Here is a 22,835-nt window from a genome sequence, read left to right as displayed (position 1 = left end):
TGGAAAAGATTTTAGGCTTTTAATCAAGTGGAAAGAGGCTCTGTGGCTGGTATCTCAGCCTGTTGATGCTTTGTTGAGTTGCTTGGAACATGCAACAAAGGTGACCTGAAGCACTCCCGACCAGGTTGCATGTCTCTAATTTACTGAAATCCCACAGACCTCCTCCGTGTGCCACAAAGTACCTGAGCTCTGCAGTTGTTCCCCACAAGTCGCCAAGCTCCCCAGATTTACTTTCTCAGAGTTGCTAGTTACTGCTACCCCACCTCGACCACTATATTTTCCCCAGATACTTGCTACTGTGCAGAAAGCAGGGCTAAGAGAGAGGGAGAAGGGGTGTGCCTATGCAAATCATCTGCCAGGATCATTCCTGGGAGGTCATTCCATCCCACCAAATGACACCCGAGCAGCGGCACATAATTTGGAGAACAGAAATATTCGGACAGGCCACAAAGCAAAGGCTGGGCCGTTGATTGAGGAACCCTTTAGCCATGTCTCCCTAAGTTACCGAGGTCCAGAAAAATTCCACCCTCAGCTCTCATAGAGAGGTCCTTGGCCGATCGTGGCCGATCAGGGCCGTGAAGGGTCGGGGTGACTGCACACTGCCTCACCTTTTCACTGCTTTCTACAGCGGTAATGCTTTTGCAGAAGGGACCTGTACAAGTGATTTTATTCTGCGCTGTGGGAAAGTGACATTTAACCACTGGCATTAACCAAACGACTTGCGCTGCTCAACGCACATACATGCAGAGAAATCATTTCATGTTTTTTGGGGAAGGTCTAGAGGGTCCTGCTGATTATTTATGAAGCTGTACGCTACTCTTGCTTTTACAGAGAGTCTTCCCTGCCCAGGAATGTTTAAGGCATACTGTATATCCCTCCCTTACAATGAAAACTCTGTTAAAAGCACAGAGGTACATAGGAATGGATCTGTTAAGAAATGAAACGAAAAACCTGGACAAAATGTCGAAACGGGTAGGATTTGGACTTAGCACATCTGACTGTGAGTCAGTTAATTGTATCTCTTCACCCACTGACCCCCTTTCCTTTTGTGTAATCCTTTTGCTCTCAATAGGATTTTCCAAAGTGGCTTTCATATAAAAGATCATAGACCTGCATTTTGTGGCACACAAGCCTCATATCCCGTTGCTCTTTATAAATTCACATCATCTCCCACCAATACAAGCTGTAAAAGATTTTCAGGGCTTAGCCAAGCAAACTAGACTTGGGTCGAAGGTTAAGCAATCCTTAAATCAGCAGCAGAGTTAACATTGAAATCAGCCTCAGAATCTCTTAAGGGATGGTCCAACATCTGTTGCTTGCAGCACGCAATGGGGCAGCCTGGGTGCTGACAGCTTAAGCCAGCTCCTGTTCTTGCCTTGTCCTTGATCCAGCCATGGGCCCACATGCACTCAGAGGAATAGAGTGTTTCTCGTGTCTATGGGTCTGCCGTGATGCTCTCACGCTTGCATCACCCAGCCTTCGTGATGGGGAGGGTGTGTCAATTTGCAAGCACCCTGCAGCATGAATCTGTTTATCTTTAAATATAATTGCCATTAAACCAAACCCTTTAGGACCGGATCAATACGGCAGAAAAAGAATGCTGATGTATTGCTGTTTGCCTCTTAATTTCATACCATCCAACATATAAATGGTGTTTGGTCAATGATTTGCCATATCAAATGTCCTTATGTCACAGGCAGAAAGTTCAGAGGTCCTAATCAATGGTTTGGTTGGCTCTCCCTTTGCGCTTGCCTTAAGGCGCCAGCACCAGAGGCTGCCCGATTGCGCCCTGAAAGCAACCAATGTTGAGCCATCCTTTAAGAGATTCTGAGGCTGATTTCAATGTTATTTTTGCTGCTGATTTAACGATTGCTCAACCTTCGACCCACGTCTAGTTTCCTTGGCTATGCCCTTGACATCTTTTACAGCTTGCATTGGTGGGAGATGATGTGAGTTTATCGAGAGCAACGGGATATGAGGCATGTGGGCCATAAAAAACAGCTCTGGGATTTTTTTTTAATCAGAAAGCCCCTTTAAGTAGGGAACTTTGGATGGACAGCCCTGCTGAGAGCAAAAGGATTACACAAAAGATAAGTGGGTCAGTGGGTCAAGGGATAGCACATCTGACTGTGAGTCAGTTTATTGTTAGTCCAAATCCTACCCGTTTCAACATTTTTCCAGGCTTTTTGTTTAATTTCTTAACAGATCCATTCCTATGTAGCTCAGCAACACATGTACTAATATTGGAATGATAATGGGAACATTGAATTGGCCCCTGCTCTGAAGGATGACACGTACATTTGTAAAGCATTCACTATTTTTAGCACATGACGGGACAGAAACTTTGTTAATTTGCAAGTCTTTATTTTTTAATTCATCTTTTTTGATGAAGATTGAAATTGTATGTTCATAGGGGCTGACGCCTGGGCAGCGGCAGGCAATTTGGAGAACAGAAATATTATTCATACATATTAAACAACAACACAATACATTTTGCGCCAAATTCAACACTAATGCCTCAGGAGCCTTTTACTTGTGAGTCCTAGTGACTGAATGAACAGCCCCGTCCCCTTCAATTTCTTGACTTGTACTTTTAGAAGTGGCACGGTTCCCATTCGACCAAATTCAGTATTATCACTTTCCCCATTGTTGTGCACGCCAGCGTAAACTGCTTTAAGGTGCTATTTGCAAACATCACTCTGAACTACAGCTTTATTTGCTTCTAGGCCTTTATCTTTAATTGGGGCTGAGCAGTGTACTCTGGATTTGGCTGCTTTTAGTTGGTTGATTTCTTTTTTGATTTCTGTAACCTTCAAAGAGTCCCATTGTGAAATACCATTGTCAGAATATGCTACAGTGCATGAAAACTTAAAATAAATGGTTGTGAGAGGGAGAGGGAGAGGGGGAGGGAGGGGGCGGGGGGAGAAAGAGAGCGGGCGGGAGGGAGGAAGGAGGGAGGGAAGGAGGAAGGGAGAGAGAGAGAGAGACAGAGAGAGAGGAAACAAAGAAAATATGGTATTCGGGGGTTGGGGGGCTATGTTTTTACATGGAAAAGATTTTAGGCTTTTAATCAAGTGGAAATGGCTCTGTGGCTGGTATCTCAGCCTGTTGATGCTTTGTTGAGTTGCTTGGAACATGCAAGGAAGGAGACCTGAAGCACTCCCAACCAGGTTGCATGTCTCCAAGTTACTGAAATCCCACAGACCTCCTCCCTGTGCCACAAAGTTCTGGGCACTGAGCTCTGTAGTTCCCCACAAGTCGCAAAGCACCCCAGATTTACTTTCTCAAAGTTGCTAGTGACTGCTACCCCACCTCGACCACTATATTTTCCCCAGATACTTGCTACTGTGGAGTAAGCAGGGCTAATAAAGAGGGAGAGAGGGTTTGCCTATGCAAATCATCTGCCAGGATCCTACCTGGCAGGTCATTCCATCTTACCAGCTGACACCTGGGCAGCGGCAGGTAATTTGGAGAACAGACATATACGGACAGGCCACAAAGCAAAGGTTGGGCCGTTGATTGAGGATCCCTTTAGCCATGCCTCCCTAAGTTACCGAGGTCCAGAAAAATTCCACCCTCAGCTCTCATAGAGAGGTCCTTGGCCGATCGTGGCCGATCAGGGGAGTAAAGGGTCGGGGGTGACTGCACACTGCCTCACCTTTTCACTGCTTTCTACAGAGGTAATGCTTTTGCAGAAGGGGCCAGTACAAGTGATTTTGTTCTGCGCTGTGGGAAAGTGGTTAATGTCAGTGGATAAATGTCAAACTACTTGCGCTGTTCAACACACATACATGCAGAGAAATAATGTTATGTTTTTTGGGGAAGATCTAGAGGGTCCTGCTGATGATTTATTAAACTGTCTGCTACTCTTTCTTTTACATAGAGTCTTCCCTGCCCAGGAATGTTTAAGGCATATTGTATGTCCCTCCCTTACAATGAAAACTCTGTTGAAAGCACAGAGGTACATAGGAATGGATCTGTTAAGAAATGAAACAAAAAGCCTGGAAAATGTCGAACCAGGTAGTATTTGGACTTACAAAAGACGGACTCACAGTCAAATGTGCTATCCGTTGACCCACTGACCCCCTTACCTTTTGTGTAATACTTTTGCTCTCAGTAGGGTTGTCCAAAGTTCTCTTCTTAAAGCGGCTTTCTTATAAAAAATCCTAGACCTGCTTTTTGTGGCACACATGCCTCATATCCCGTTGCTCTTGATAAACTCACATCATCTCCCCCCAATACAAGCTGTAAAAGATTTCCAGGCCTTATCCGAGCAAACTAGACGTGGGTCGAAGGTTCAGCAATCCTTAAATCAGCAGTAAAGTTAACATTGAAATCAGCCTCAGAATCTCGTCAAGGATGGTCCAACATCTATTGCTTACAGGGCTCAATCGGACAGCTTCTGGCACTGATGCCTTAAGCCACTTCCTGTTGTTGCCTTGTCCTTGATACAGCCATGGGCCCACATACACTCAGTGGTACAGAGTTTTTCTCATGTCTATGGGTCTATTGTGATGCTCTCAGGCTTGCATCACCCAGCCATTGTGATGGGGAGGGGTGTCATTTTGCAAGCACCCTGGAGCATGAATCTGTATATCTTCAAATATAATTGGCATTAAACCAAACCCTTTAGGACCAGATCAATACAGCAGCAAAGAATGCTTATTCATTGTTGTTTCCCTCTTCATTTCATACCACCCGATATTTAAATGGTGTTTGGACTTTCTACCCTCTGACATAAGGACATTTGGTATGGCAAACCTTTGACTAGATGTCCTAATCAATGGTTTGATTGACTCTCCCTTTGCACTTGCTTCAGCAACACATGTACTAATATTGGAATGATAATGTGAACATTAAATTGTCCCCTGCTCTAAAGGATGACACGCACATTCGTAAAGCATTCACTATTTTTGGCACATGACAGGACAGAAACTTTCTTAATTTGCAAGTCTTTATTTTTTAATACATGTTTTTTTAATGAAGATTGAAATTGTATGTTCATACATATTACACGACAACACAATACATTTTGCGCCAAATTCAACACTCATGCCTCAGGAGCCTTTTACTTGTGAGTCCTATTGACTGAATGAACAGCCCCCTCTGCTTCAATTTCTTGACTTGTACTTTTAGAAGTGGCACGCTTCTTTTGTTTTTTTATCCCATTTTACCAAACTCCGTTTTATCAGTTTCCACCTTGTTGTGCACTCCAGCGTAAACTGCTTTAAGGTGCTATTTGCAAACATTGTTCTGAACTACAGCTTTACTTGCTTCTAGGCCTTAATCTTTAATTGGGGCTGAGCAGTGTACTCTGGCTTTGGCTGCTTTTAGTTGGTTGGTTTCTTTTTTGATTTCTGTAACTTTCAAAGAGTCCCATTGTGAAATACCGTTGCCAGAATGTGCTACAGTGCATGAAAACTTAAAATAAATGGTTGTGAGAGGGAGAGGGGGAGGGAGGGGGCGGGGGGAGAAAGAGAGCGGGCGGGAGGGGGGAAGGTTAAGGAGGGAGGGTGAGAGAGAGAGAGAGAGAGAGAGAGAGAGAGAGAGAGAGAGAGAAAAAACAAAGAAAATATGGTATTCGGGGGGGCTATGTTTATACATGGAAAAGATTTTAGGCTTTTAATCAAGTGGAAAGAGGCTCTGTGGCTGGTATCTCAGCCTGTTGATGCTTTGTTGAGTTGCTTGGAACATGCAACAAAGGTGACCTGAAGCACTCCCGACCAGGTTGCATGTCTCTAATTTACTGCAATCCCACAGACCTCCTCCGTGTGCCACAAAGTACCTGAGCTCTGCAGTTGTTCCCCACAAGTCGCCAAGCTCCCCAGATTTACTTTCTCAGAGTTGCTAGTTACTGCTACCCCACCTCGACCACTATATTTTCCCCAGATACTTGCTACTGTGCAGAAAGCAGGGCTAAGAGAGAGGGAGAAGGGGTGTGCCTATGCAAATCATCTGCCAGGATCATTCCTGGGAGGTCATTCCATCCCACCAAATGACAACCGAGCAGCGGCACATAATTTGGAGAACAGAAATATTCGGACAGGCCACAAAGCAAAGGCTGGGCCGTTGATTGAGGAACCCTTTAGCCATGTATCCCTAAGTTACCGAGGTCCAGAAAAATTCCACCCTCAGCTCTCATAGAGAGGTCCTTGGCCGATCGTGGCCGATCAGGGCCGTGAAGGGTCGGGGTGACTGCACACTGCCTCACCTTTTCACTGCTTTCTACAGCGGTAATGCTTTTGCAGAAGGGACCTGTACAAGTGATTTTATTCTGCGCTGTGGGAAAGTGACATTTAACCACTGGCATTAAGCAAACGACTTGCGCTGCTCAACGCACATACATGCAGAGAAATAATGTTATGTTTTTTGGGGAAGATCTAGAGGGTCCTGCTGATGATTTATTAAACTGTCTGCTACTCTTTCTTTTACATAGAGTCTTCCCTGCCCAGGAATGTTTAAGGCATATTGTATGTCCCTCCCTTACAATGAAAACTCTGTTGAAAGCACAGAGGTACATAGGAATGGATCTGTTAAGAAATGAAACAAAAAGCCTGGAAAATGTCGAACCAGGTAGTATTTGGACTTACAAAAGACGGACTCACAGTCAAATGTGCTATCCGTTGACCCACTGACCCCCTTACCTTTTGTGTAATACTTTTGCTCTCAGTAGGGTTGTCCAAAGTTCTCTTCTTAAAGCGGCTTTCTTATAAAAAATCCTAGACCTGCTTTTTGTGGCACACATGCCTCATATCCCGTTGCTCTTGATAAACTCACATCATCTCCCCCCAATACAAGCTGTAAAAGATTTCCAGGCCTTATCCGAGCAAACTAGACGTGGGTCGAAGGTTCAGCAATCCTTAAATCAGCAGTAAAGTTAACATTGAAATCAGCCTCAGAATCTCTTCAAGGATGGTCCAACATCTATTGCTTACAGGGCTCAATCGGACAGCTTCTGGCACTGATGCCTTAAGCCACTTCCTGTTGTTGCCTTGTCCTTGATACAGCCATGGGCCCACATACACTCAGTGGTACAGAGTTTTTCTCATGTCTATGGGTCTATTGTGATGCTCTCAGGCTTGCATCACCCAGCCATTGTGATGGGGAGGGGTGTCATTTTGCAAGCACCCTGGAGCATGAATCTGTATATCTTCAAATATAATTGGCATTAAACCAAACCCTTTAGGACCAGATCAATACAGCAGCAAAGAATGCTTATTCATTGTTGTTTCCCTCTTCATTTCATACCACCCGATATTTAAATGGTGTTTGGACTTTCTACCCTCTGACATAAGGACATTTGGTATGGCAAACCTTTGACTAGATGTCCTAATCAATGGTTTGATTGACTCTCCCTTTGCACTTGCTTCAGCAACACATGTACTAATATTGGAATGATAATGTGAACATTAAATTGTCCCCTGCTCTAAAGGATGACACGCACATTCGTAAAGCATTCACTATTTTTGGCACATGACAGGACAGAAACTTTCTTAATTTGCAAGTCTTTATTTTTTAATACATGTTTTTTTAATGAAGATTGAAATTGTATGTTCATACATATTACACGACAACACACTACATTTTGCGCCAAATTCAACACTCATGCCTCAGGAGCCTTTTACTTGTGAGTCCTATTGACTGAATGAACAGCCCCCTCTCCTTCAATTTCTTGACTTGTACTTTTAGAAGTGGCAAGCTTCTTTTGTTTTTTTATCCCATTTTACCAAACTCCGTTTTATCAGTTTCCACCTTGTTGTGCACTCCAGCGTAAACTGCTTTAAGGTGCTATTTGCAAACATTGTTCTGAACTACAGCTTTACTTGCTTCTAGGCCTTAATCTTTAATTGGGGCTGAGCAGTGTACTCTGGCTTTGGCTGCTTTTAGTTGGTTGGTTTCTTTTTTGATTTCTGTAACTTTCAAAGAGTCCCATTGTGAAATACCGTTGTCAGAATGTGCTACAGTGCATGAAAACTTAAAATAAATGGTTGTGAGAGGGAGAGGGGGAGGGAGGGGGCGGGGGGAGAAAGAGAGCGGGCGGGAGGGGGAAGGTTAAGGAGGGAGGGAGAGAGAGAGAGAGAGAGAGAGAGAGAGAGAGAGAGAGAGAGAAAAAACAAAGAAAATATGGTATTCGGGGGGGCTATGTTTTTACATGGAAAAGATTTTAGGCTTTTAATCAAGTGGAAAGAGGCTCTGTGGCTGGTATCTCAGCCTGTTGATGCTTTGTTGAGTTGCTTGGAACATGCAACAAAGGTGACCTGAAGCACTCCCGACCAGGTTGCATGTCTCTAATTTACTGAAATCCCACAGACCTCCTCCGTGTGCCACAAAGTACCTGAGCTCTGCAGTTGTTCCCCACAAGTCGCCAAGCTCCCCAGATTTACTTTCTCAGAGTTGCTAGTTACTGCTACCCCACCTCGACCACTATATTTTCCCCAGATACTTGCTACTGTGCAGAAAGCAGGGCTAAGAGAGAGGGAGAAGGGGTGTGCCTATGCAAATCATCTGCCAGGATCATTCCTGGGAGGTCATTCCATCCCACCAAATGACACCCGAGCAGCGGCACATAATTTGGAGAACAGAAATATTCGGACAGGCCACAAAGCAAAGGCTGGGCCGTTGATTGAGGAACCCTTTAGCCATGTCTCCCTAAGTTACCGAGGTCCAGAAAAATTCCACCCTCAGCTCTCATAGAGAGGTCCTTGGCCGATCGTGGCCGATCAGGGCCGTGAAGGGTCGGGGTGACTGCACACTGCCTCACCTTTTCACTGCTTTCTACAGCGGTAATGCTTTTGCAGAAGGGACCTGTACAAGTGATTTTATTCTGCGCTGTGGGAAAGTGACATTTAACCACTGGCATTAAGCAAACGACTTGCGCTGCTCAACGCACATACATGCAGAGAAATCATTTCATGTTTTTTGGGGAAGGTCTAGAGGGTCCTGCTGATTATTTATGAAGCTGTACGCTACTCTTGCTTTTACAGAGAGTCTTCCCTGCCCAGGAATGTTTAAGGCATACTGTATATCCCTCCCTTACAATGAAAACTCTGTTAAAAGCACAGAGGTACATAGGAATGGATCTGTTAAGAAATGAAACGAAAAACCTGGACAAAATGTCGAAACGGGTAGGATTTGGACTTAGCACATCTGACTGTGAGTCAGTTAATTGTATCTCTTCACCCACTGACCCCCTTTCCTTTTGTGTAATCCTTTTGCTCTCAATAGGATTTTCCAAAGTGGCTTTCATATAAAAGATCATAGACCTGCATTTTGTGGCACACAAGCCTCATATCCCGTTGCTCTTTATAAATTCACATCATCTCCCACCAATACAAGCTGTAAAAGATTTTCAGGGCTTAGCCAAGCAAACTAGACTTGGGTCGAAGGTTAAGCAATCCTTAAATCAGCAGCAGAGTTAACATTGAAATCAGCCTCAGAATCTCTTAAGGGATGGTCCAACATCTGTTGCTTGCAGCACGCAATGGGGCAGCCTGGGTGCTGACAGCTTAAGCCAGCTCCTGTTCTTGCCTTGTCCTTGATCCAGCCATGGGCCCACATGCACTCAGAGGAATAGAGTGTTTCTCGTGTCTATGGGTCTGCCGTGATGCTCTCACGCTTGCATCACCCAGCCTTCGTGATGGGGAGGGTGTGTCAATTTGCAAGCACCCTGCAGCATGAATCTGTTTATCTTTAAATATAATTGCCATTAAACCAAACCCTTTAGGACCGGATCAATACGGCAGAAAAAGAATGCTGATGTATTGCTGTTTGCCTCTTAATTTCATACCATCCAACATATAAATGGTGTTTGGTCAATGATTTGCCATATCAAATGTCCTTATGTCACAGGCAGAAAGTTCAGAGGTCCTAATCAATGGTTTGGTTGGCTCTCCCTTTGCGCTTGCCTTAAGGCGCCAGCACCAGAGGCTGCCCGATTGCGCCCTGAAAGCAACCAATGTTGAGCCATCCTTTAAGAGATTCTGAGGCTGATTTCAATGTTATTTTTGCTGCTGATTTAACGATTGCTCAACCTTCGACCCACGTCTAGTTTCCTTGGCTATGCCCTTGACATCTTTTACAGCTTGCATTGGTGGGAGATGATGTGAGTTTATCGAGAGCAACGGGATATGAGGCATGTGGGCCATAAAAAACAGCTCTGGGATTTTTTTTTAATCAGAAAGCCCCTTTAAGTAGGGAACTTTGGATGGACAGCCCTGCTGAGAGCAAAAGGATTACACAAAAGATAAGTGGGTCAGTGGGTCAAGGGATAGCACATCTGACTGTGAGTCAGTTTATTGTTAGTCCAAATCCTACCCGTTTCAACATTTTTCCAGGCTTTTTGTTTAATTTCTTAACAGATCCATTCCTATGTAGCTCAGCAACACATGTACTAATATTGGAATGATAATGGGAACATTGAATTGGCCCCTGCTCTGAAGGATGACACGTACATTTGTAAAGCATTCACTATTTTTAGCACATGACGGGACAGAAACTTTGTTAATTTGCAAGTCTTTATTTTTTAATTCATCTTTTTTGATGAAGATTGAAATTGTATGTTCATAGGGGCTGACGCCTGGGCAGCGGCAGGCAATTTGGAGAACAGAAATATTATTCATACATATTAAACAACAACACAATACATTTTGCGCCAAATTCAACACTAATGCCTCAGGAGCCTTTTACTTGTGAGTCCTAGTGACTGAATGAACAGCCCCGTCCCCTTCAATTTCTTGACTTGTACTTTTAGAAGTGGCACGGTTCCCATTCGACCAAATTCAGTATTATCACTTTCCCCATTGTTGTGCACGCCAGCGTAAACTGCTTTAAGGTGCTATTTGCAAACATCGCTCTGAACTACAGCTTTATTTGCTTCTAGGCCTTTATCTTTAATTGGGGCTGAGCAGTGTACTCTGGATTTGGCTGCTTTTAGTTGGTTGATTTCTTTTTTGATTTCTGTAACCTTCAAAGAGTCCCATTGTGAAATACCATTGTCAGAATATGCTACAGTGCATGAAAACTTAAAATAAATGGTTGTGAGAGGGAGAGGGAGAGGGGGAGGGAGGGGGCGGGGGGAGAAAGAGAGCGGGCGGGAGGGAGGAAGGAGGGAGGGAAGGAGGAAGGGAGAGAGAGAGAGAGACAGAGAGAGAGGAAACAAAGAAAATATGGTATTCGGGGGTTGGGGGGCTATGTTTTTACATGGAAAAGATTTTAGGCTTTTAATCAAGTGGAAATGGCTCTGTGGCTGGTATCTCAGCCTGTTGATGCTTTGTTGAGTTGCTTGGAACATGCAAGGAAGGAGACCTGAAGCACTCCCAACCAGGTTGCATGTCTCCAAGTTACTGAAATCCCACAGACCTCCTCCCTGTGCCACAAAGTTCTGGGCACTGAGCTCTGTAGTTCCCCACAAGTCGCAAAGCACCCCAGATTTACTTTCTCAAAGTTGCTAGTGACTGCTACCCCACCTCGACCACTATATTTTCCCCAGATACTTGCTACTGTGGAGTAAGCAGGGCTAATAAAGAGGGAGAGGGGGTTTGCCTATGCAAATCATCTGCCAGGATCCTACCTGGCAGGTCATTCCATCTTACCAGCTGACACCTGGGCAGCGGCAGGTAATTTGGAGAACAGACATATACGGACAGGCCACAAAGCAAAGGTTGGGCCGTTGATTGAGGATCCCTTTAGCCATGCCTCCCTAAGTTACCGAGGTCCAGAAAAATTCCACCCTCAGCTCTCATAGAGAGGTCCTTGGCCGATCGTGGCCGATCAGGGGAGTAAAGGGTCGGGGGTGACTGCACACTGCCTCACCTTTTCACTGCTTTCTACAGTGGTAATGCTTTTGCAGAAGGGGCCAGTACAAGTGATTTTGTTCTGCGCTGTGGGAAAGTGGTTAATGTCAGTGGATAAATGTCAAACTACTTGCGCTGTTCAACACACATACATGCAGAGAAATAATGTTATGTTTTTTGGGGAAGATCTAGAGGGTCCTGCTGATGATTTATTAAACTGTCTGCTACTCTTTCTTTTACATAGAGTCTTCCCTGCCCAGGAATGTTTAAGGCATATTGTATGTCCCTCCCTTACAATGAAAACTCTGTTGAAAGCACAGAGGTACATAGGAATGGATCTGTTAAGAAATGAAACAAAAAGCCTGGAAAATGTCGAACCAGGTAGTATTTGGACTTACAAAAGACGGACTCACAGTCAAATGTGCTATCCGTTGACCCACTGACCCCCTTACCTTTTGTGTAATACTTTTGCTCTCAGTAGGGTTGTCCAAAGTTCTCTTCTTAAAGCGGCTTTCTTATAAAAAATCCTAGACCTGCTTTTTGTGGCACACATGCCTCATATCCCGTTGCTCTTGATAAACTCACATCATCTCCCCCCAATACAAGCTGTAAAAGATTTCCAGGCCTTATCCGAGCAAACTAGACGTGGGTCGAAGGTTCAGCAATCCTTAAATCAGCAGTAAAGTTAACATTGAAATCAGCCTCAGAATCTCGTCAAGGATGGTCCAACATCTATTGCTTACAGGGCTCAATCGGACAGCTTCTGGCACTGATGCCTTAAGCCACTTCCTGTTGTTGCCTTGTCCTTGATACAGCCATGGGCCCACATACACTCAGTGGAACAGAGTTTTTCTCATGTCTATGGGTCTATTGTGATGCTCTCAGGCTTGCATCACCCAGCCATTGTGATGGGGAGGGGTGTCATTTTGCAAGCACCCTGGAGCATGAATCTGTATATCTTCAAATATAATTGGCATTAAACCAAACCCTTTAGGACCAGATCAATACAGCAGCAAAGAATGCTTATTCATTGTTGTTTCCCTCTTCATTTCATACCACCCGATATTTAAATGGTGTTTGGACTTTCTACCCTCTGACATAAGGACATTTGGTATGGCAAACCTTTGACTAGATGTCCTAATCAATGGTTTGATTGACTCTCCCTTTGCACTTGCTTCAGCAACACATGTACTAATATTGGAATGATAATGTGAACATTAAATTGTCCCCTGCTCTAAAGGATGACACGCACATTCGTAAAGCATTCACTATTTTTGGCACATGACAGGACAGAAACTTTCTTAATTTGCAAGTCTTTATTTTTTAATACATGTTTTTTTAATGAAGATTGAAATTGTATGTTCATACATATTACACGACAACACAATACATTTTGCGCCAAATTCAACACTCATGCCTCAGGAGCCTTTTACTTGTGAGTCCTATTGACTGAATGAACAGCCCCCTCTCCTTCAATTTCTTGACTTGTACTTTTAGAAGTGGCACGCTTCTTTTGTTTTTTTATCCCATTTTACCAAACTCCGTTTTATCAGTTTCCACCTTGTTGTGCACTCCAGCGTAAACTGCTTTAAGGTGCTATTTGCAAACATTGTTCTGAACTACAGCTTTACTTGCTTCTAGGCCTTAATCTTTAATTGGGGCTGAGCAGTGTACTCTGGCTTTGGCTGCTTTTAGTTGGTTGGTTTCTTTTTTGATTTCTGTAACTTTCAAAGAGTCCCATTGTGAAATACCGTTGCCAGAATGTGCTACAGTGCATGAAAACTTAAAATAAATGGTTGTGAGAGGGAGAGGGGGAGGGAGGGGGCGGGGGGAGAAAGAGAGCGGGCGGGAGGGGGGAAGGTTAAGGAGGGAGGGTGAGAGAGAGAGAGAGAGAGAGAGAGAGAGAGAGAGAGAGAGAGAGAGAAAAAACAAAGAAAATATGGTATTCGGGGGGGCTATGTTTTTACATGGAAAAGATTTTAGGCTTTTAATCAAGTGGAAAGAGGCTCTGTGGCTGGTATCTCAGCCTGTTGATGCTTTGTTGAGTTGCTTGGAACATGCAACAAAGGTGACCTGAAGCACTCCCGACCAGGTTGCATGTCTCTAATTTACTGCAATCCCACAGACCTCCTCCGTGTGCCACAAAGTACCTGAGCTCTGCAGTTGTTCCCCACAAGTCGCCAAGCTCCCCAGATTTACTTTCTCAGAGTTGCTAGTTACTGCTACCCCACCTCGACCACTATATTTTCCCCAGATACTTGCTACTGTGCAGAAAGCAGGGCTAAGAGAGAGGGAGAAGGGGTGTGCCTATGCAAATCATCTGCCAGGATCATTCCTGGGAGGTCATTCCATCCCACCAAATGACACCCGAGCAGCGGCACATAATTTGGAGAACAGAAATATTCGGACAGGCCACAAAGCAAAGGCTGGGCCGTTGATTGAGGAACCCTTTAGCCATGTATCCCTAAGTTACCGAGGTCCAGAAAAATTCCACCCTCAGCTCTCATAGAGAGGTCCTTGGCCGATCGTGGCCGATCAGGGCCGTGAAGGGTCGGGGTGACTGCACACTGCCTCACCTTTTCACTGCTTTCTACAGCGGTAATGCTTTTGCAGAAGGGACCTGTACAAGTGATTTTATTCTGCGCTGTGGGAAAGTGACATTTAACCACTGGCATTAAGCAAACGACTTGCGCTGCTCAACGCACATACATGCAGAGAAATAATGTTATGTTTTTTGGGGAAGATCTAGAGGGTCCTGCTGATGATTTATTAAACTGTCTGCTACTCTTTCTTTTACATAGAGTCTTCCCTGCCCAGGAATGTTTAAGGCATATTGTATGTCCCTCCCTTACAATGAAAACTCTGTTGAAAGCACAGAGGTACATAGGAATGGATCTGTTAAGAAATGAAACAAAAAGCCTGGAAAATGTCGAACCAGGTAGTATTTGGACTTACAAAAGACGGACTCACAGTCAAATGTGCTATCCGTTGACCCACTGACCCCCTTACCTTTTGTGTAATACTTTTGCTCTCAGTAGGGTTGTCCAAAGTTCTCTTCTTAAAGCGGCTTTCTTATAAAAAATCCTAGACCTGCTTTTTGTGGCACACATGCCTCATATCCCGTTGCTCTTGATAAACTCACATCATCTCCCCCCAATACAAGCTGTAAAAGATTTCCAGGCCTTATCCGAGCAAACTAGACGTGGGTCGAAGGTTCAGCAATCCTTAAATCAGCAGTAAAGTTAACATTGAAATCAGCCTCAGAATCTCTTCAAGGATGGTCCAACATCTATTGCTTACAGGGCTCAATCGGACAGCTTCTGGCACTGATGCCTTAAGCCACTTCCTGTTGTTGCCTTGTCCTTGATACAGCCATGGGCCCACATACACTCAGTGGTACAGAGTTTTTCTCATGTCTATGGGTCTATTGTGATGCTCTCAGGCTTGCATCACCCAGCCATTGTGATGGGGAGGGGTGTCATTTTGCAAGCACCCTGGAGCATGAATCTGTATATCTTCAAATATAATTGGCATTAAACCAAACCCTTTAGGACCAGATCAATACAGCAGCAAAGAATGCTTATTCATTGTTGTTTCCCTCTTCATTTCATACCACCCGATATTTAAATGGTGTTTGGACTTTCTACCCTCTGACATAAGGACATTTGGTATGGCAAACCTTTGACTAGATGTCCTAATCAATGGTTTGATTGACTCTCCCTTTGCACTTGCTTCAGCAACACATGTACTAATATTGGAATGATAATGTGAACATTAAATTGTCCCCTGCTCTAAAGGATGACACGCACATTCGTAAAGCATTCACTATTTTTGGCACATGACAGGACAGAAACTTTCTTAATTTGCAAGTCTTTATTTTTTAATACATGTTTTTTTAATGAAGATTGAAATTGTATGTTCATACATATTACACGACAACACACTACATTTTGCGCCAAATTCAACACTCATGCCTCAGGAGCCTTTTACTTGTGAGTCCTATTGACTGAATGAACAGCCCCCTCTCCTTCAATTTCTTGACTTGTACTTTTAGAAGTGGCAAGCTTCTTTTGTTTTTTTATCCCATTTTACCAAACTCCGTTTTATCAGTTTCCACCTTGTTGTGCACTCCAGCGTAAACTGCTTTAAGGTGCTATTTGCAAACATTGTTCTGAACTACAGCTTTACTTGCTTCTAGGCCTTAATCTTTAATTGGGGCTGAGCAGTGTACTCTGGCTTTGGCTGCTTTTAGTTGGTTGGTTTCTTTTTTGATTTCTGTAACTTTCAAAGAGTCCCATTGTGAAATACCGTTGTCAGAATGTGCTACAGTGCATGAAAACTTAAAATAAATGGTTGTGAGAGGGAGAGGGGGAGGGAGGGGGCGGGGGGAGAAAGAGAGCGGGCGGGAGGGGGAAGGTTAAGGAGGGAGGGAGAGAGAGAGAGAGAGAGAGAGAGAGAGAGAGAGAGAAAAAACAAAGAAAATATGGTATTCGGGGGGGCTATGTTTTTACATGGAAAAGATTTTAGGCTTTTAATCAAGTGGAAAGAGGCTCTGTGGCTGGTATCTCAGCCTGTTGATGCTTTGTTGAGTTGCTTGGAACATGCAACAAAGGTGACCTGAAGCACTCCCGACCAGGTTGCATGTCTCTAATTTACTGAAATCCCACAGACCTCCTCCGTGTGCCACAAAGTACCTGAGCTCTGCAGTTGTTCCCCACAAGTCGCCAAGCTCCCCAGATTTACTTTCTCAGAGTTGCTAGTTACTGCTACCCCACCTCGACCACTATATTTTCCCCAGATACTTGCTACTGTGCAGAAAGCAGGGCTAAGAGAGAGGGAGAAGGGGTGTGCCTATGCAAATCATCTGCCAGGATCATTCCTGGGAGGTCATTCCATCCCACCAAATGACACCCGAGCAGCGGCACATAATTTGGAGAACAGAAATATTCGGACAGGCCACAAAGCAAAGGCTGGGCCGTTGATTGAGGAACCCTTTAGCCATGTCTCCCTAAGTTACCGAGGTCCAGAAAAATTCCACCCTCAGCTCTCATAGAGAGGTCCTTGGCCGATCGTGGCCGATCAGGGCCGTGAAGGGTCGGGGTGACTGCACACTGCCTCACCTTTTCACTGCTTTCTACAGCGGTAATGCTTTTGCAGAAGGGACCTGTACAAGTGATTTTATTCTGCGCTGTGGGAAAGTGACATTTAACCACTGGCATTAACCAAACGACTTGCGCTGCTCAACGCACATACATGCAGAGAAATCATTTCATGTTTTTTGGGGAAGGTCTAGAGGGTCCTGCTGATTATTTATGAAGCTGTACGCTACTCTTGCTTTTACAGAGAGTCTTCCCTGCCCAGGAATGTTTAAGGCATACTGTATATCCCTCCCTTACAATGAAAACTCTGTTAAAAGCACAGAGGTACATAGGAATGGATCTGTTAAGAAATGAAACGAAAAACCTGGACAAAATGTCGAAACGGGTAGGATTTGGACTTAGCACATCTGACTGTGAGTCAGTTAATTGTATCTCTTCACCCACTGACCCCCTTTCCTTTTGTGTAATCCTTTTGCTCTCAATAGGATTTTCCAAAGTGGCTTTCATATAAAAGATCATAGACCTGCATTTTGTGGCACACAAGCCTCATATCCCGTTGCTCTTTATAAATTCACATCATCTCCCACCAATACAAGCTGTAAAAGATTTTCAGGGCTTAGCCAAGCAAACTAGACTTGGGTCGAAGGTTAAGCAATCCTTAAATCAGCAGCAGAGTTAACATTGAAATCAGCCTCAGAATCTCTTAAGGGATGGTCCAACATCTGTTGCTTGCAGCACGCAATGGGGCAGCCTGGGTGCTGACAGCTTAAGCCAGCTCCTGTTCTTGCCTTGTCCTTGATCCAGCCATGGGCCCACATGCACTCAGAGGAATAGAGTGTTTCTCGTGTCTATGGGTCTGCCGTGATGCTCTCACGCTTGCATCACCCAGCCTTCGTGATGGGGAGGGTGTGTCAATTTGCAAGCACCCTGCAGCATGAATCTGTTTATCTTTAAATATAATTGCCATTAAACCAAACCCTTTAGGACCGGATCAATACGGCAGAAAAAGAATGCTGATGTATTGCTGTTTGCCTCTTAATTTCATACCATCCAACATATAAATGGTGTTTGGTCAATGATTTGCCATATCAAATGTCCTTATGTCACAGGCAGAAAGTTCAGAGGTCCTAATCAATGGTTTGGTTGGCTCTCCCTTTGCGCTTGCCTTAAGGCGCCAGCACCAGAGGCTGCCCGATTGCGCCCTGAAAGCAACCAATGTTGAGCCATCCTTTAAGAGATTCTGAGGCTGATTTCAATGTTATTTTTGCTGCTGATTTAACGATTGCTCAACCTTCGACCCACGTCTAGTTTCCTTGGCTATGCCCTTGACATCTTTTACAGCTTGCATTGGTGGGAGATGATGTGAGTTTATCGAGAGCAACGGGATATGAGGCATGTGGGCCATAAAAAACAGCTCTGGGATTTTTTTTTAATCAGAAAGCCCCTTTAAGTAGGGAACTTTGGATGGACAGCCCTGCTGAGAGCAAAAGGATTACACAAAAGATAAGTGGGTCAGTGGGTCAAGGGATAGCACATCTGACTGTGAGTCAGTTTATTGTTAGTCCAAATCCTACCCGTTTCAACATTTTTCCAGGCTTTTTGTTTAATTTCTTAACAGATCCATTCCTATGTAGCTCAGCAACACATGTACTAATATTGGAATGATAATGGGAACATTGAATTGGCCCCTGCTCTGAAGGATGACACGTACATTTGTAAAGCATTCACTATTTTTAGCACATGACGGGACAGAAACTTTGTTAATTTGCAAGTCTTTATTTTTTAATTCATCTTTTTTGATGAAGATTGAAATTGTATGTTCATAGGGGCTGACGCCTGGGCAGCGGCAGGCAATTTGGAGAACAGAAATATTATTCATACATATTAAACAACAACACAATACATTTTGCGCCAAATTCAACACTAATGCCTCAGGAGCCTTTTACTTGTGAGTCCTAGTGACTGAATGAACAGCCCCGTCCCCTTCAATTTCTTGACTTGTACTTTTAGAAGTGGCACGGTTCCCATTCGACCAAATTCAGTATTATCACTTTCCCCATTGTTGTGCACGCCAGCGTAAACTGCTTTAAGGTGCTATTTGCAAACATCACTCTGAACTACAGCTTTATTTGCTTCTAGGCCTTTATCTTTAATTGGGGCTGAGCAGTGTACTCTGGATTTGGCTGCTTTTAGTTGGTTGATTTCTTTTTTGATTTCTGTAACCTTCAAAGAGTCCCATTGTGAAATACCATTGTCAGAATATGCTACAGTGCATGAAAACTTAAAATAAATGGTTGTGAGAGGGAGAGGGAGAGGGGGAGGGAGGGGGCGGGGGGAGAAAGAGAGCGGGCGGGAGGGAGGAAGGAGGGAGGGAAGGAGGAAGGGAGAGAGAGAGAGAGACAGAGAGAGAGGAAACAAAGAAAATATGGTATTCGGGGGTTGGGGGGCTATGTTTTTACATGGAAAAGATTTTAGGCTTTTAATCAAGTGGAAATGGCTCTGTGGCTGGTATCTCAGCCTGTTGATGCTTTGTTGAGTTGCTTGGAACATGCAAGGAAGGAGACCTGAAGCACTCCCAACCAGGTTGCATGTCTCCAAGTTACTGAAATCCCACAGACCTCCTCCCTGTGCCACAAAGTTCTGGGCACTGAGCTCTGTAGTTCCCCACAAGTCGCAAAGCACCCCAGATTTACTTTCTCAAAGTTGCTAGTGACTGCTACCCCACCTCGACCACTATATTTTCCCCAGATACTTGCTACTGTGGAGTAAGCAGGGCTAATAAAGAGGGAGAGGGGGTTTGCCTATGCAAATCATCTGCCAGGATCCTACCTGGCAGGTCATTCCATCTTACCAGCTGACACCTGGGCAGCGGCAGGTAATTTGGAGAACAGACATATACGGACAGGCCACAAAGCAAAGGTTGGGCCGTTGATTGAGGATCCCTTTAGCCATGCCTCCCTAAGTTACCGAGGTCCAGAAAAATTCCACCCTCAGCTCTCATAGAGAGGTCCTTGGCCGATCGTGGCCGATCAGGGGAGTAAAGGGTCGGGGGTGACTGCACACTGCCTCACCTTTTCACTGCTTTCTACAGAGGTAATGCTTTTGCAGAAGGGGCCAGTACAAGTGATTTTGTTCTGCGCTGTGGGAAAGTGGTTAATGTCAGTGGATAAATGTCAAACTACTTGCGCTGTTCAACACACATACATGCAGAGAAATAATGTTATGTTTTTTGGGGAAGATCTAGAGGGTCCTGCTGATGATTTATTAAACTGTCTGCTACTCTTTCTTTTACATAGAGTCTTCCCTGCCCAGGAATGTTTAAGGCATATTGTATGTCCCTCCCTTACAATGAAAACTCTGTTGAAAGCACAGAGGTACATAGGAATGGATCTGTTAAGAAATGAAACAAAAAGCCTGGAAAATGTCGAACCAGGTAGTATTTGGACTTACAAAAGACGGACTCACAGTCAAATGTGCTATCCGTTGACCCACTGACCCCCTTACCTTTTGTGTAATACTTTTGCTCTCAGTAGGGTTGTCCAAAGTTCTCTTCTTAAAGCGGCTTTCTTATAAAAAATCCTAGACCTGCTTTTTGTGGCACACATGCCTCATATCCCGTTGCTCTTGATAAACTCACATCATCTCCCCCCAATACAAGCTGTAAAAGATTTCCAGGCCTTATCCGAGCAAACTAGACGTGGGTCGAAGGTTCAGCAATCCTTAAATCAGCAGTAAAGTTAACATTGAAATCAGCCTCAGAATCTCGTCAAGGATGGTCCAACATCTATTGCTTACAGGGCTCAATCGGACAGCTTCTGGCACTGATGCCTTAAGCCACTTCCTGTTGTTGCCTTGTCCTTGATACAGCCATGGGCCCACATACACTCAGTGGTACAGAGTTTTTCTCATGTCTATGGGTCTATTGTGATGCTCTCAGGCTTGCATCACCCAGCCATTGTGATGGGGAGGGGTGTCATTTTGCAAGCACCCTGGAGCATGAATCTGTATATCTTCAAATATAATTGGCATTAAACCAAACCCTTTAGGACCAGATCAATACAGCAGCAAAGAATGCTTATTCATTGTTGTTTCCCTCTTCATTTCATACCACCCGATATTTAAATGGTGTTTGGACTTTCTACCCTCTGACATAAGGACATTTGGTATGGCAAACCTTTGACTAGATGTCCTAATCAATGGTTTGATTGACTCTCCCTTTGCACTTGCTTCAGCAACACATGTACTAATATTGGAATGATAATGTGAACATTAAATTGTCCCCTGCTCTAAAGGATGACACGCACATTCGTAAAGCATTCACTATTTTTGGCACATGACAGGACAGAAACTTTCTTAATTTGCAAGTCTTTATTTTTTAATACATGTTTTTTTAATGAAGATTGAAATTGTATGTTCATACATATTACACGACAACACAATACATTTTGCGCCAAATTCAACACTCATGCCTCAGGAGCCTTTTACTTGTGAGTCCTATTGACTGAATGAACAGCCCCCTCTCCTTCAATTTCTTGACTTGTACTTTTAGAAGTGGCACGCTTCTTTTGTTTTTTTATCCCATTTTACCAAACTCCGTTTTATCAGTTTCCACCTTGTTGTGCACTCCAGCGTAAACTGCTTTAAGGTGCTATTTGCAAACATTGTTCTGAACTACAGCTTTACTTGCTTCTAGGCCTTAATCTTTAATTGGGGCTGAGCAGTGTACTCTGGCTTTGGCTGCTTTTAGTTGGTTGGTTTCTTTTTTGATTTCTGTAACTTTCAAAGAGTCCCATTGTGAAATACCGTTGCCAGAATGTGCTACAGTGCATGAAAACTTAAAATAAATGGTTGTGAGAGGGAGAGGGGGAGGGAGGGGGCGGGGGGAGAAAGAGAGCGGGCGGGAGGGGGGAAGGTTAAGGAGGGAGGGTGAGAGAGAGAGAGAGAGAGAGAGAGAGAGAGAGAGAGAGAGAGAGAAAAAACAAAGAAAATATGGTATTCGGGGGGGCTATGTTTTTACATGGAAAAGATTTTAGGCTTTTAATCAAGTGGAAAGAGGCTCTGTGGCTGGTATCTCAGCCTGTTGATGCTTTGTTGAGTTGCTTGGAACATGCAACAAAGGTGACCTGAAGCACTCCCGACCAGGTTGCATGTCTCTAATTTACTGCAATCCCACAGACCTCCTCCGTGTGCCACAAAGTACCTGAGCTCTGCAGTTGTTCCCCACAAGTCGCCAAGCTCCCCAGATTTACTTTCTCAGAGTTGCTAGTTACTGCTACCCCACCTCGACCACTATATTTTCCCCAGATACTTGCTACTGTGCAGAAAGCAGGGCTAAGAGAGAGGGAGAAGGGGTGTGCCTATGCAAATCATCTGCCAGGATCATTCCTGGGAGGTCATTCCATCCCACCAAATGACACCCGAGCAGCGGCACATAATTTGGAGAACAGAAATATTCGGACAGGCCACAAAGCAAAGGCTGGGCCGTTGATTGAGGAACCCTTTAGCCATGTATCCCTAAGTTACCGAGGTCCAGAAAAATTCCACCCTCAGCTCTCATAGAGAGGTCCTTGGCCGATCGTGGCCGATCAGGGCCGTGAAGGGTCGGGGTGACTGCACACTGCCTCACCTTTTCACTGCTTTCTACAGCGGTAATGCTTTTGCAGAAGGGACCTGTACAAGTGATTTTATTCTGCGCTGTGGGAAAGTGACATTTAACCACTGGCATTAAGCAAACGACTTGCGCTGCTCAACGCACATACATGCAGAGAAATAATGTTATGTTTTTTGGGGAAGATCTAGAGGGTCCTGCTGATGATTTATTAAACTGTCTGCTACTCTTTCTTTTACATAGAGTCTTCCCTGCCCAGGAATGTTTAAGGCATATTGTATGTCCCTCCCTTACAATGAAAACTCTGTTGAAAGCACAGAGGTACATAGGAATGGA

The 22,835-nt window shown here is 44.3% G+C and overlaps 5 non-coding genes across 5 annotated transcripts; all 5 read left to right on the top strand.

The window, feature by feature from the left end:
* The first annotated feature begins 4,810 nt into the window (after positions 1-4,810).
* Positions 4,811-4,915, top strand: LOC138570693 (U6 spliceosomal RNA). The gene has a single exon (XR_011303728.1). It is a non-coding gene; the product is annotated as a U6 spliceosomal RNA (small nuclear RNA).
* A 2,448-nt stretch (positions 4,916-7,363) lies between these two features.
* Positions 7,364-7,468, top strand: LOC138570692 (U6 spliceosomal RNA). Its single transcript, XR_011303727.1, has one exon. It is a non-coding gene; the product is annotated as a U6 spliceosomal RNA (small nuclear RNA).
* A 5,495-nt stretch (positions 7,469-12,963) lies between these two features.
* LOC138570691 (U6 spliceosomal RNA) lies at positions 12,964-13,068 on the top strand. The gene has a single exon (XR_011303726.1). It is a non-coding gene; the product is annotated as a U6 spliceosomal RNA (small nuclear RNA).
* Positions 13,069-15,520: 2,452 nt separating this feature from the next.
* Positions 15,521-15,625, top strand: LOC138570690 (U6 spliceosomal RNA). Its single transcript, XR_011303725.1, has one exon. It is a non-coding gene; the product is annotated as a U6 spliceosomal RNA (small nuclear RNA).
* Positions 15,626-21,114: 5,489 nt separating this feature from the next.
* On the top strand, positions 21,115-21,219 carry LOC138570689 (U6 spliceosomal RNA). Its single transcript, XR_011303724.1, has one exon. It is a non-coding gene; the product is annotated as a U6 spliceosomal RNA (small nuclear RNA).
* Positions 21,220-22,835: the final 1,616 nt, after the last annotated feature.

This window comes from Ambystoma mexicanum, chromosome 2q (assembly GCF_040938575.1).
Source record: "Ambystoma mexicanum isolate Mex_15411 chromosome 2q, UKY_AmexF1_1, whole genome shotgun sequence".
NCBI classification, from domain to species: Eukaryota; Metazoa; Chordata; class Amphibia; order Caudata; family Ambystomatidae; genus Ambystoma; species Ambystoma mexicanum.
This window is presented reverse-complemented; position numbering and strand designations above follow the sequence as displayed.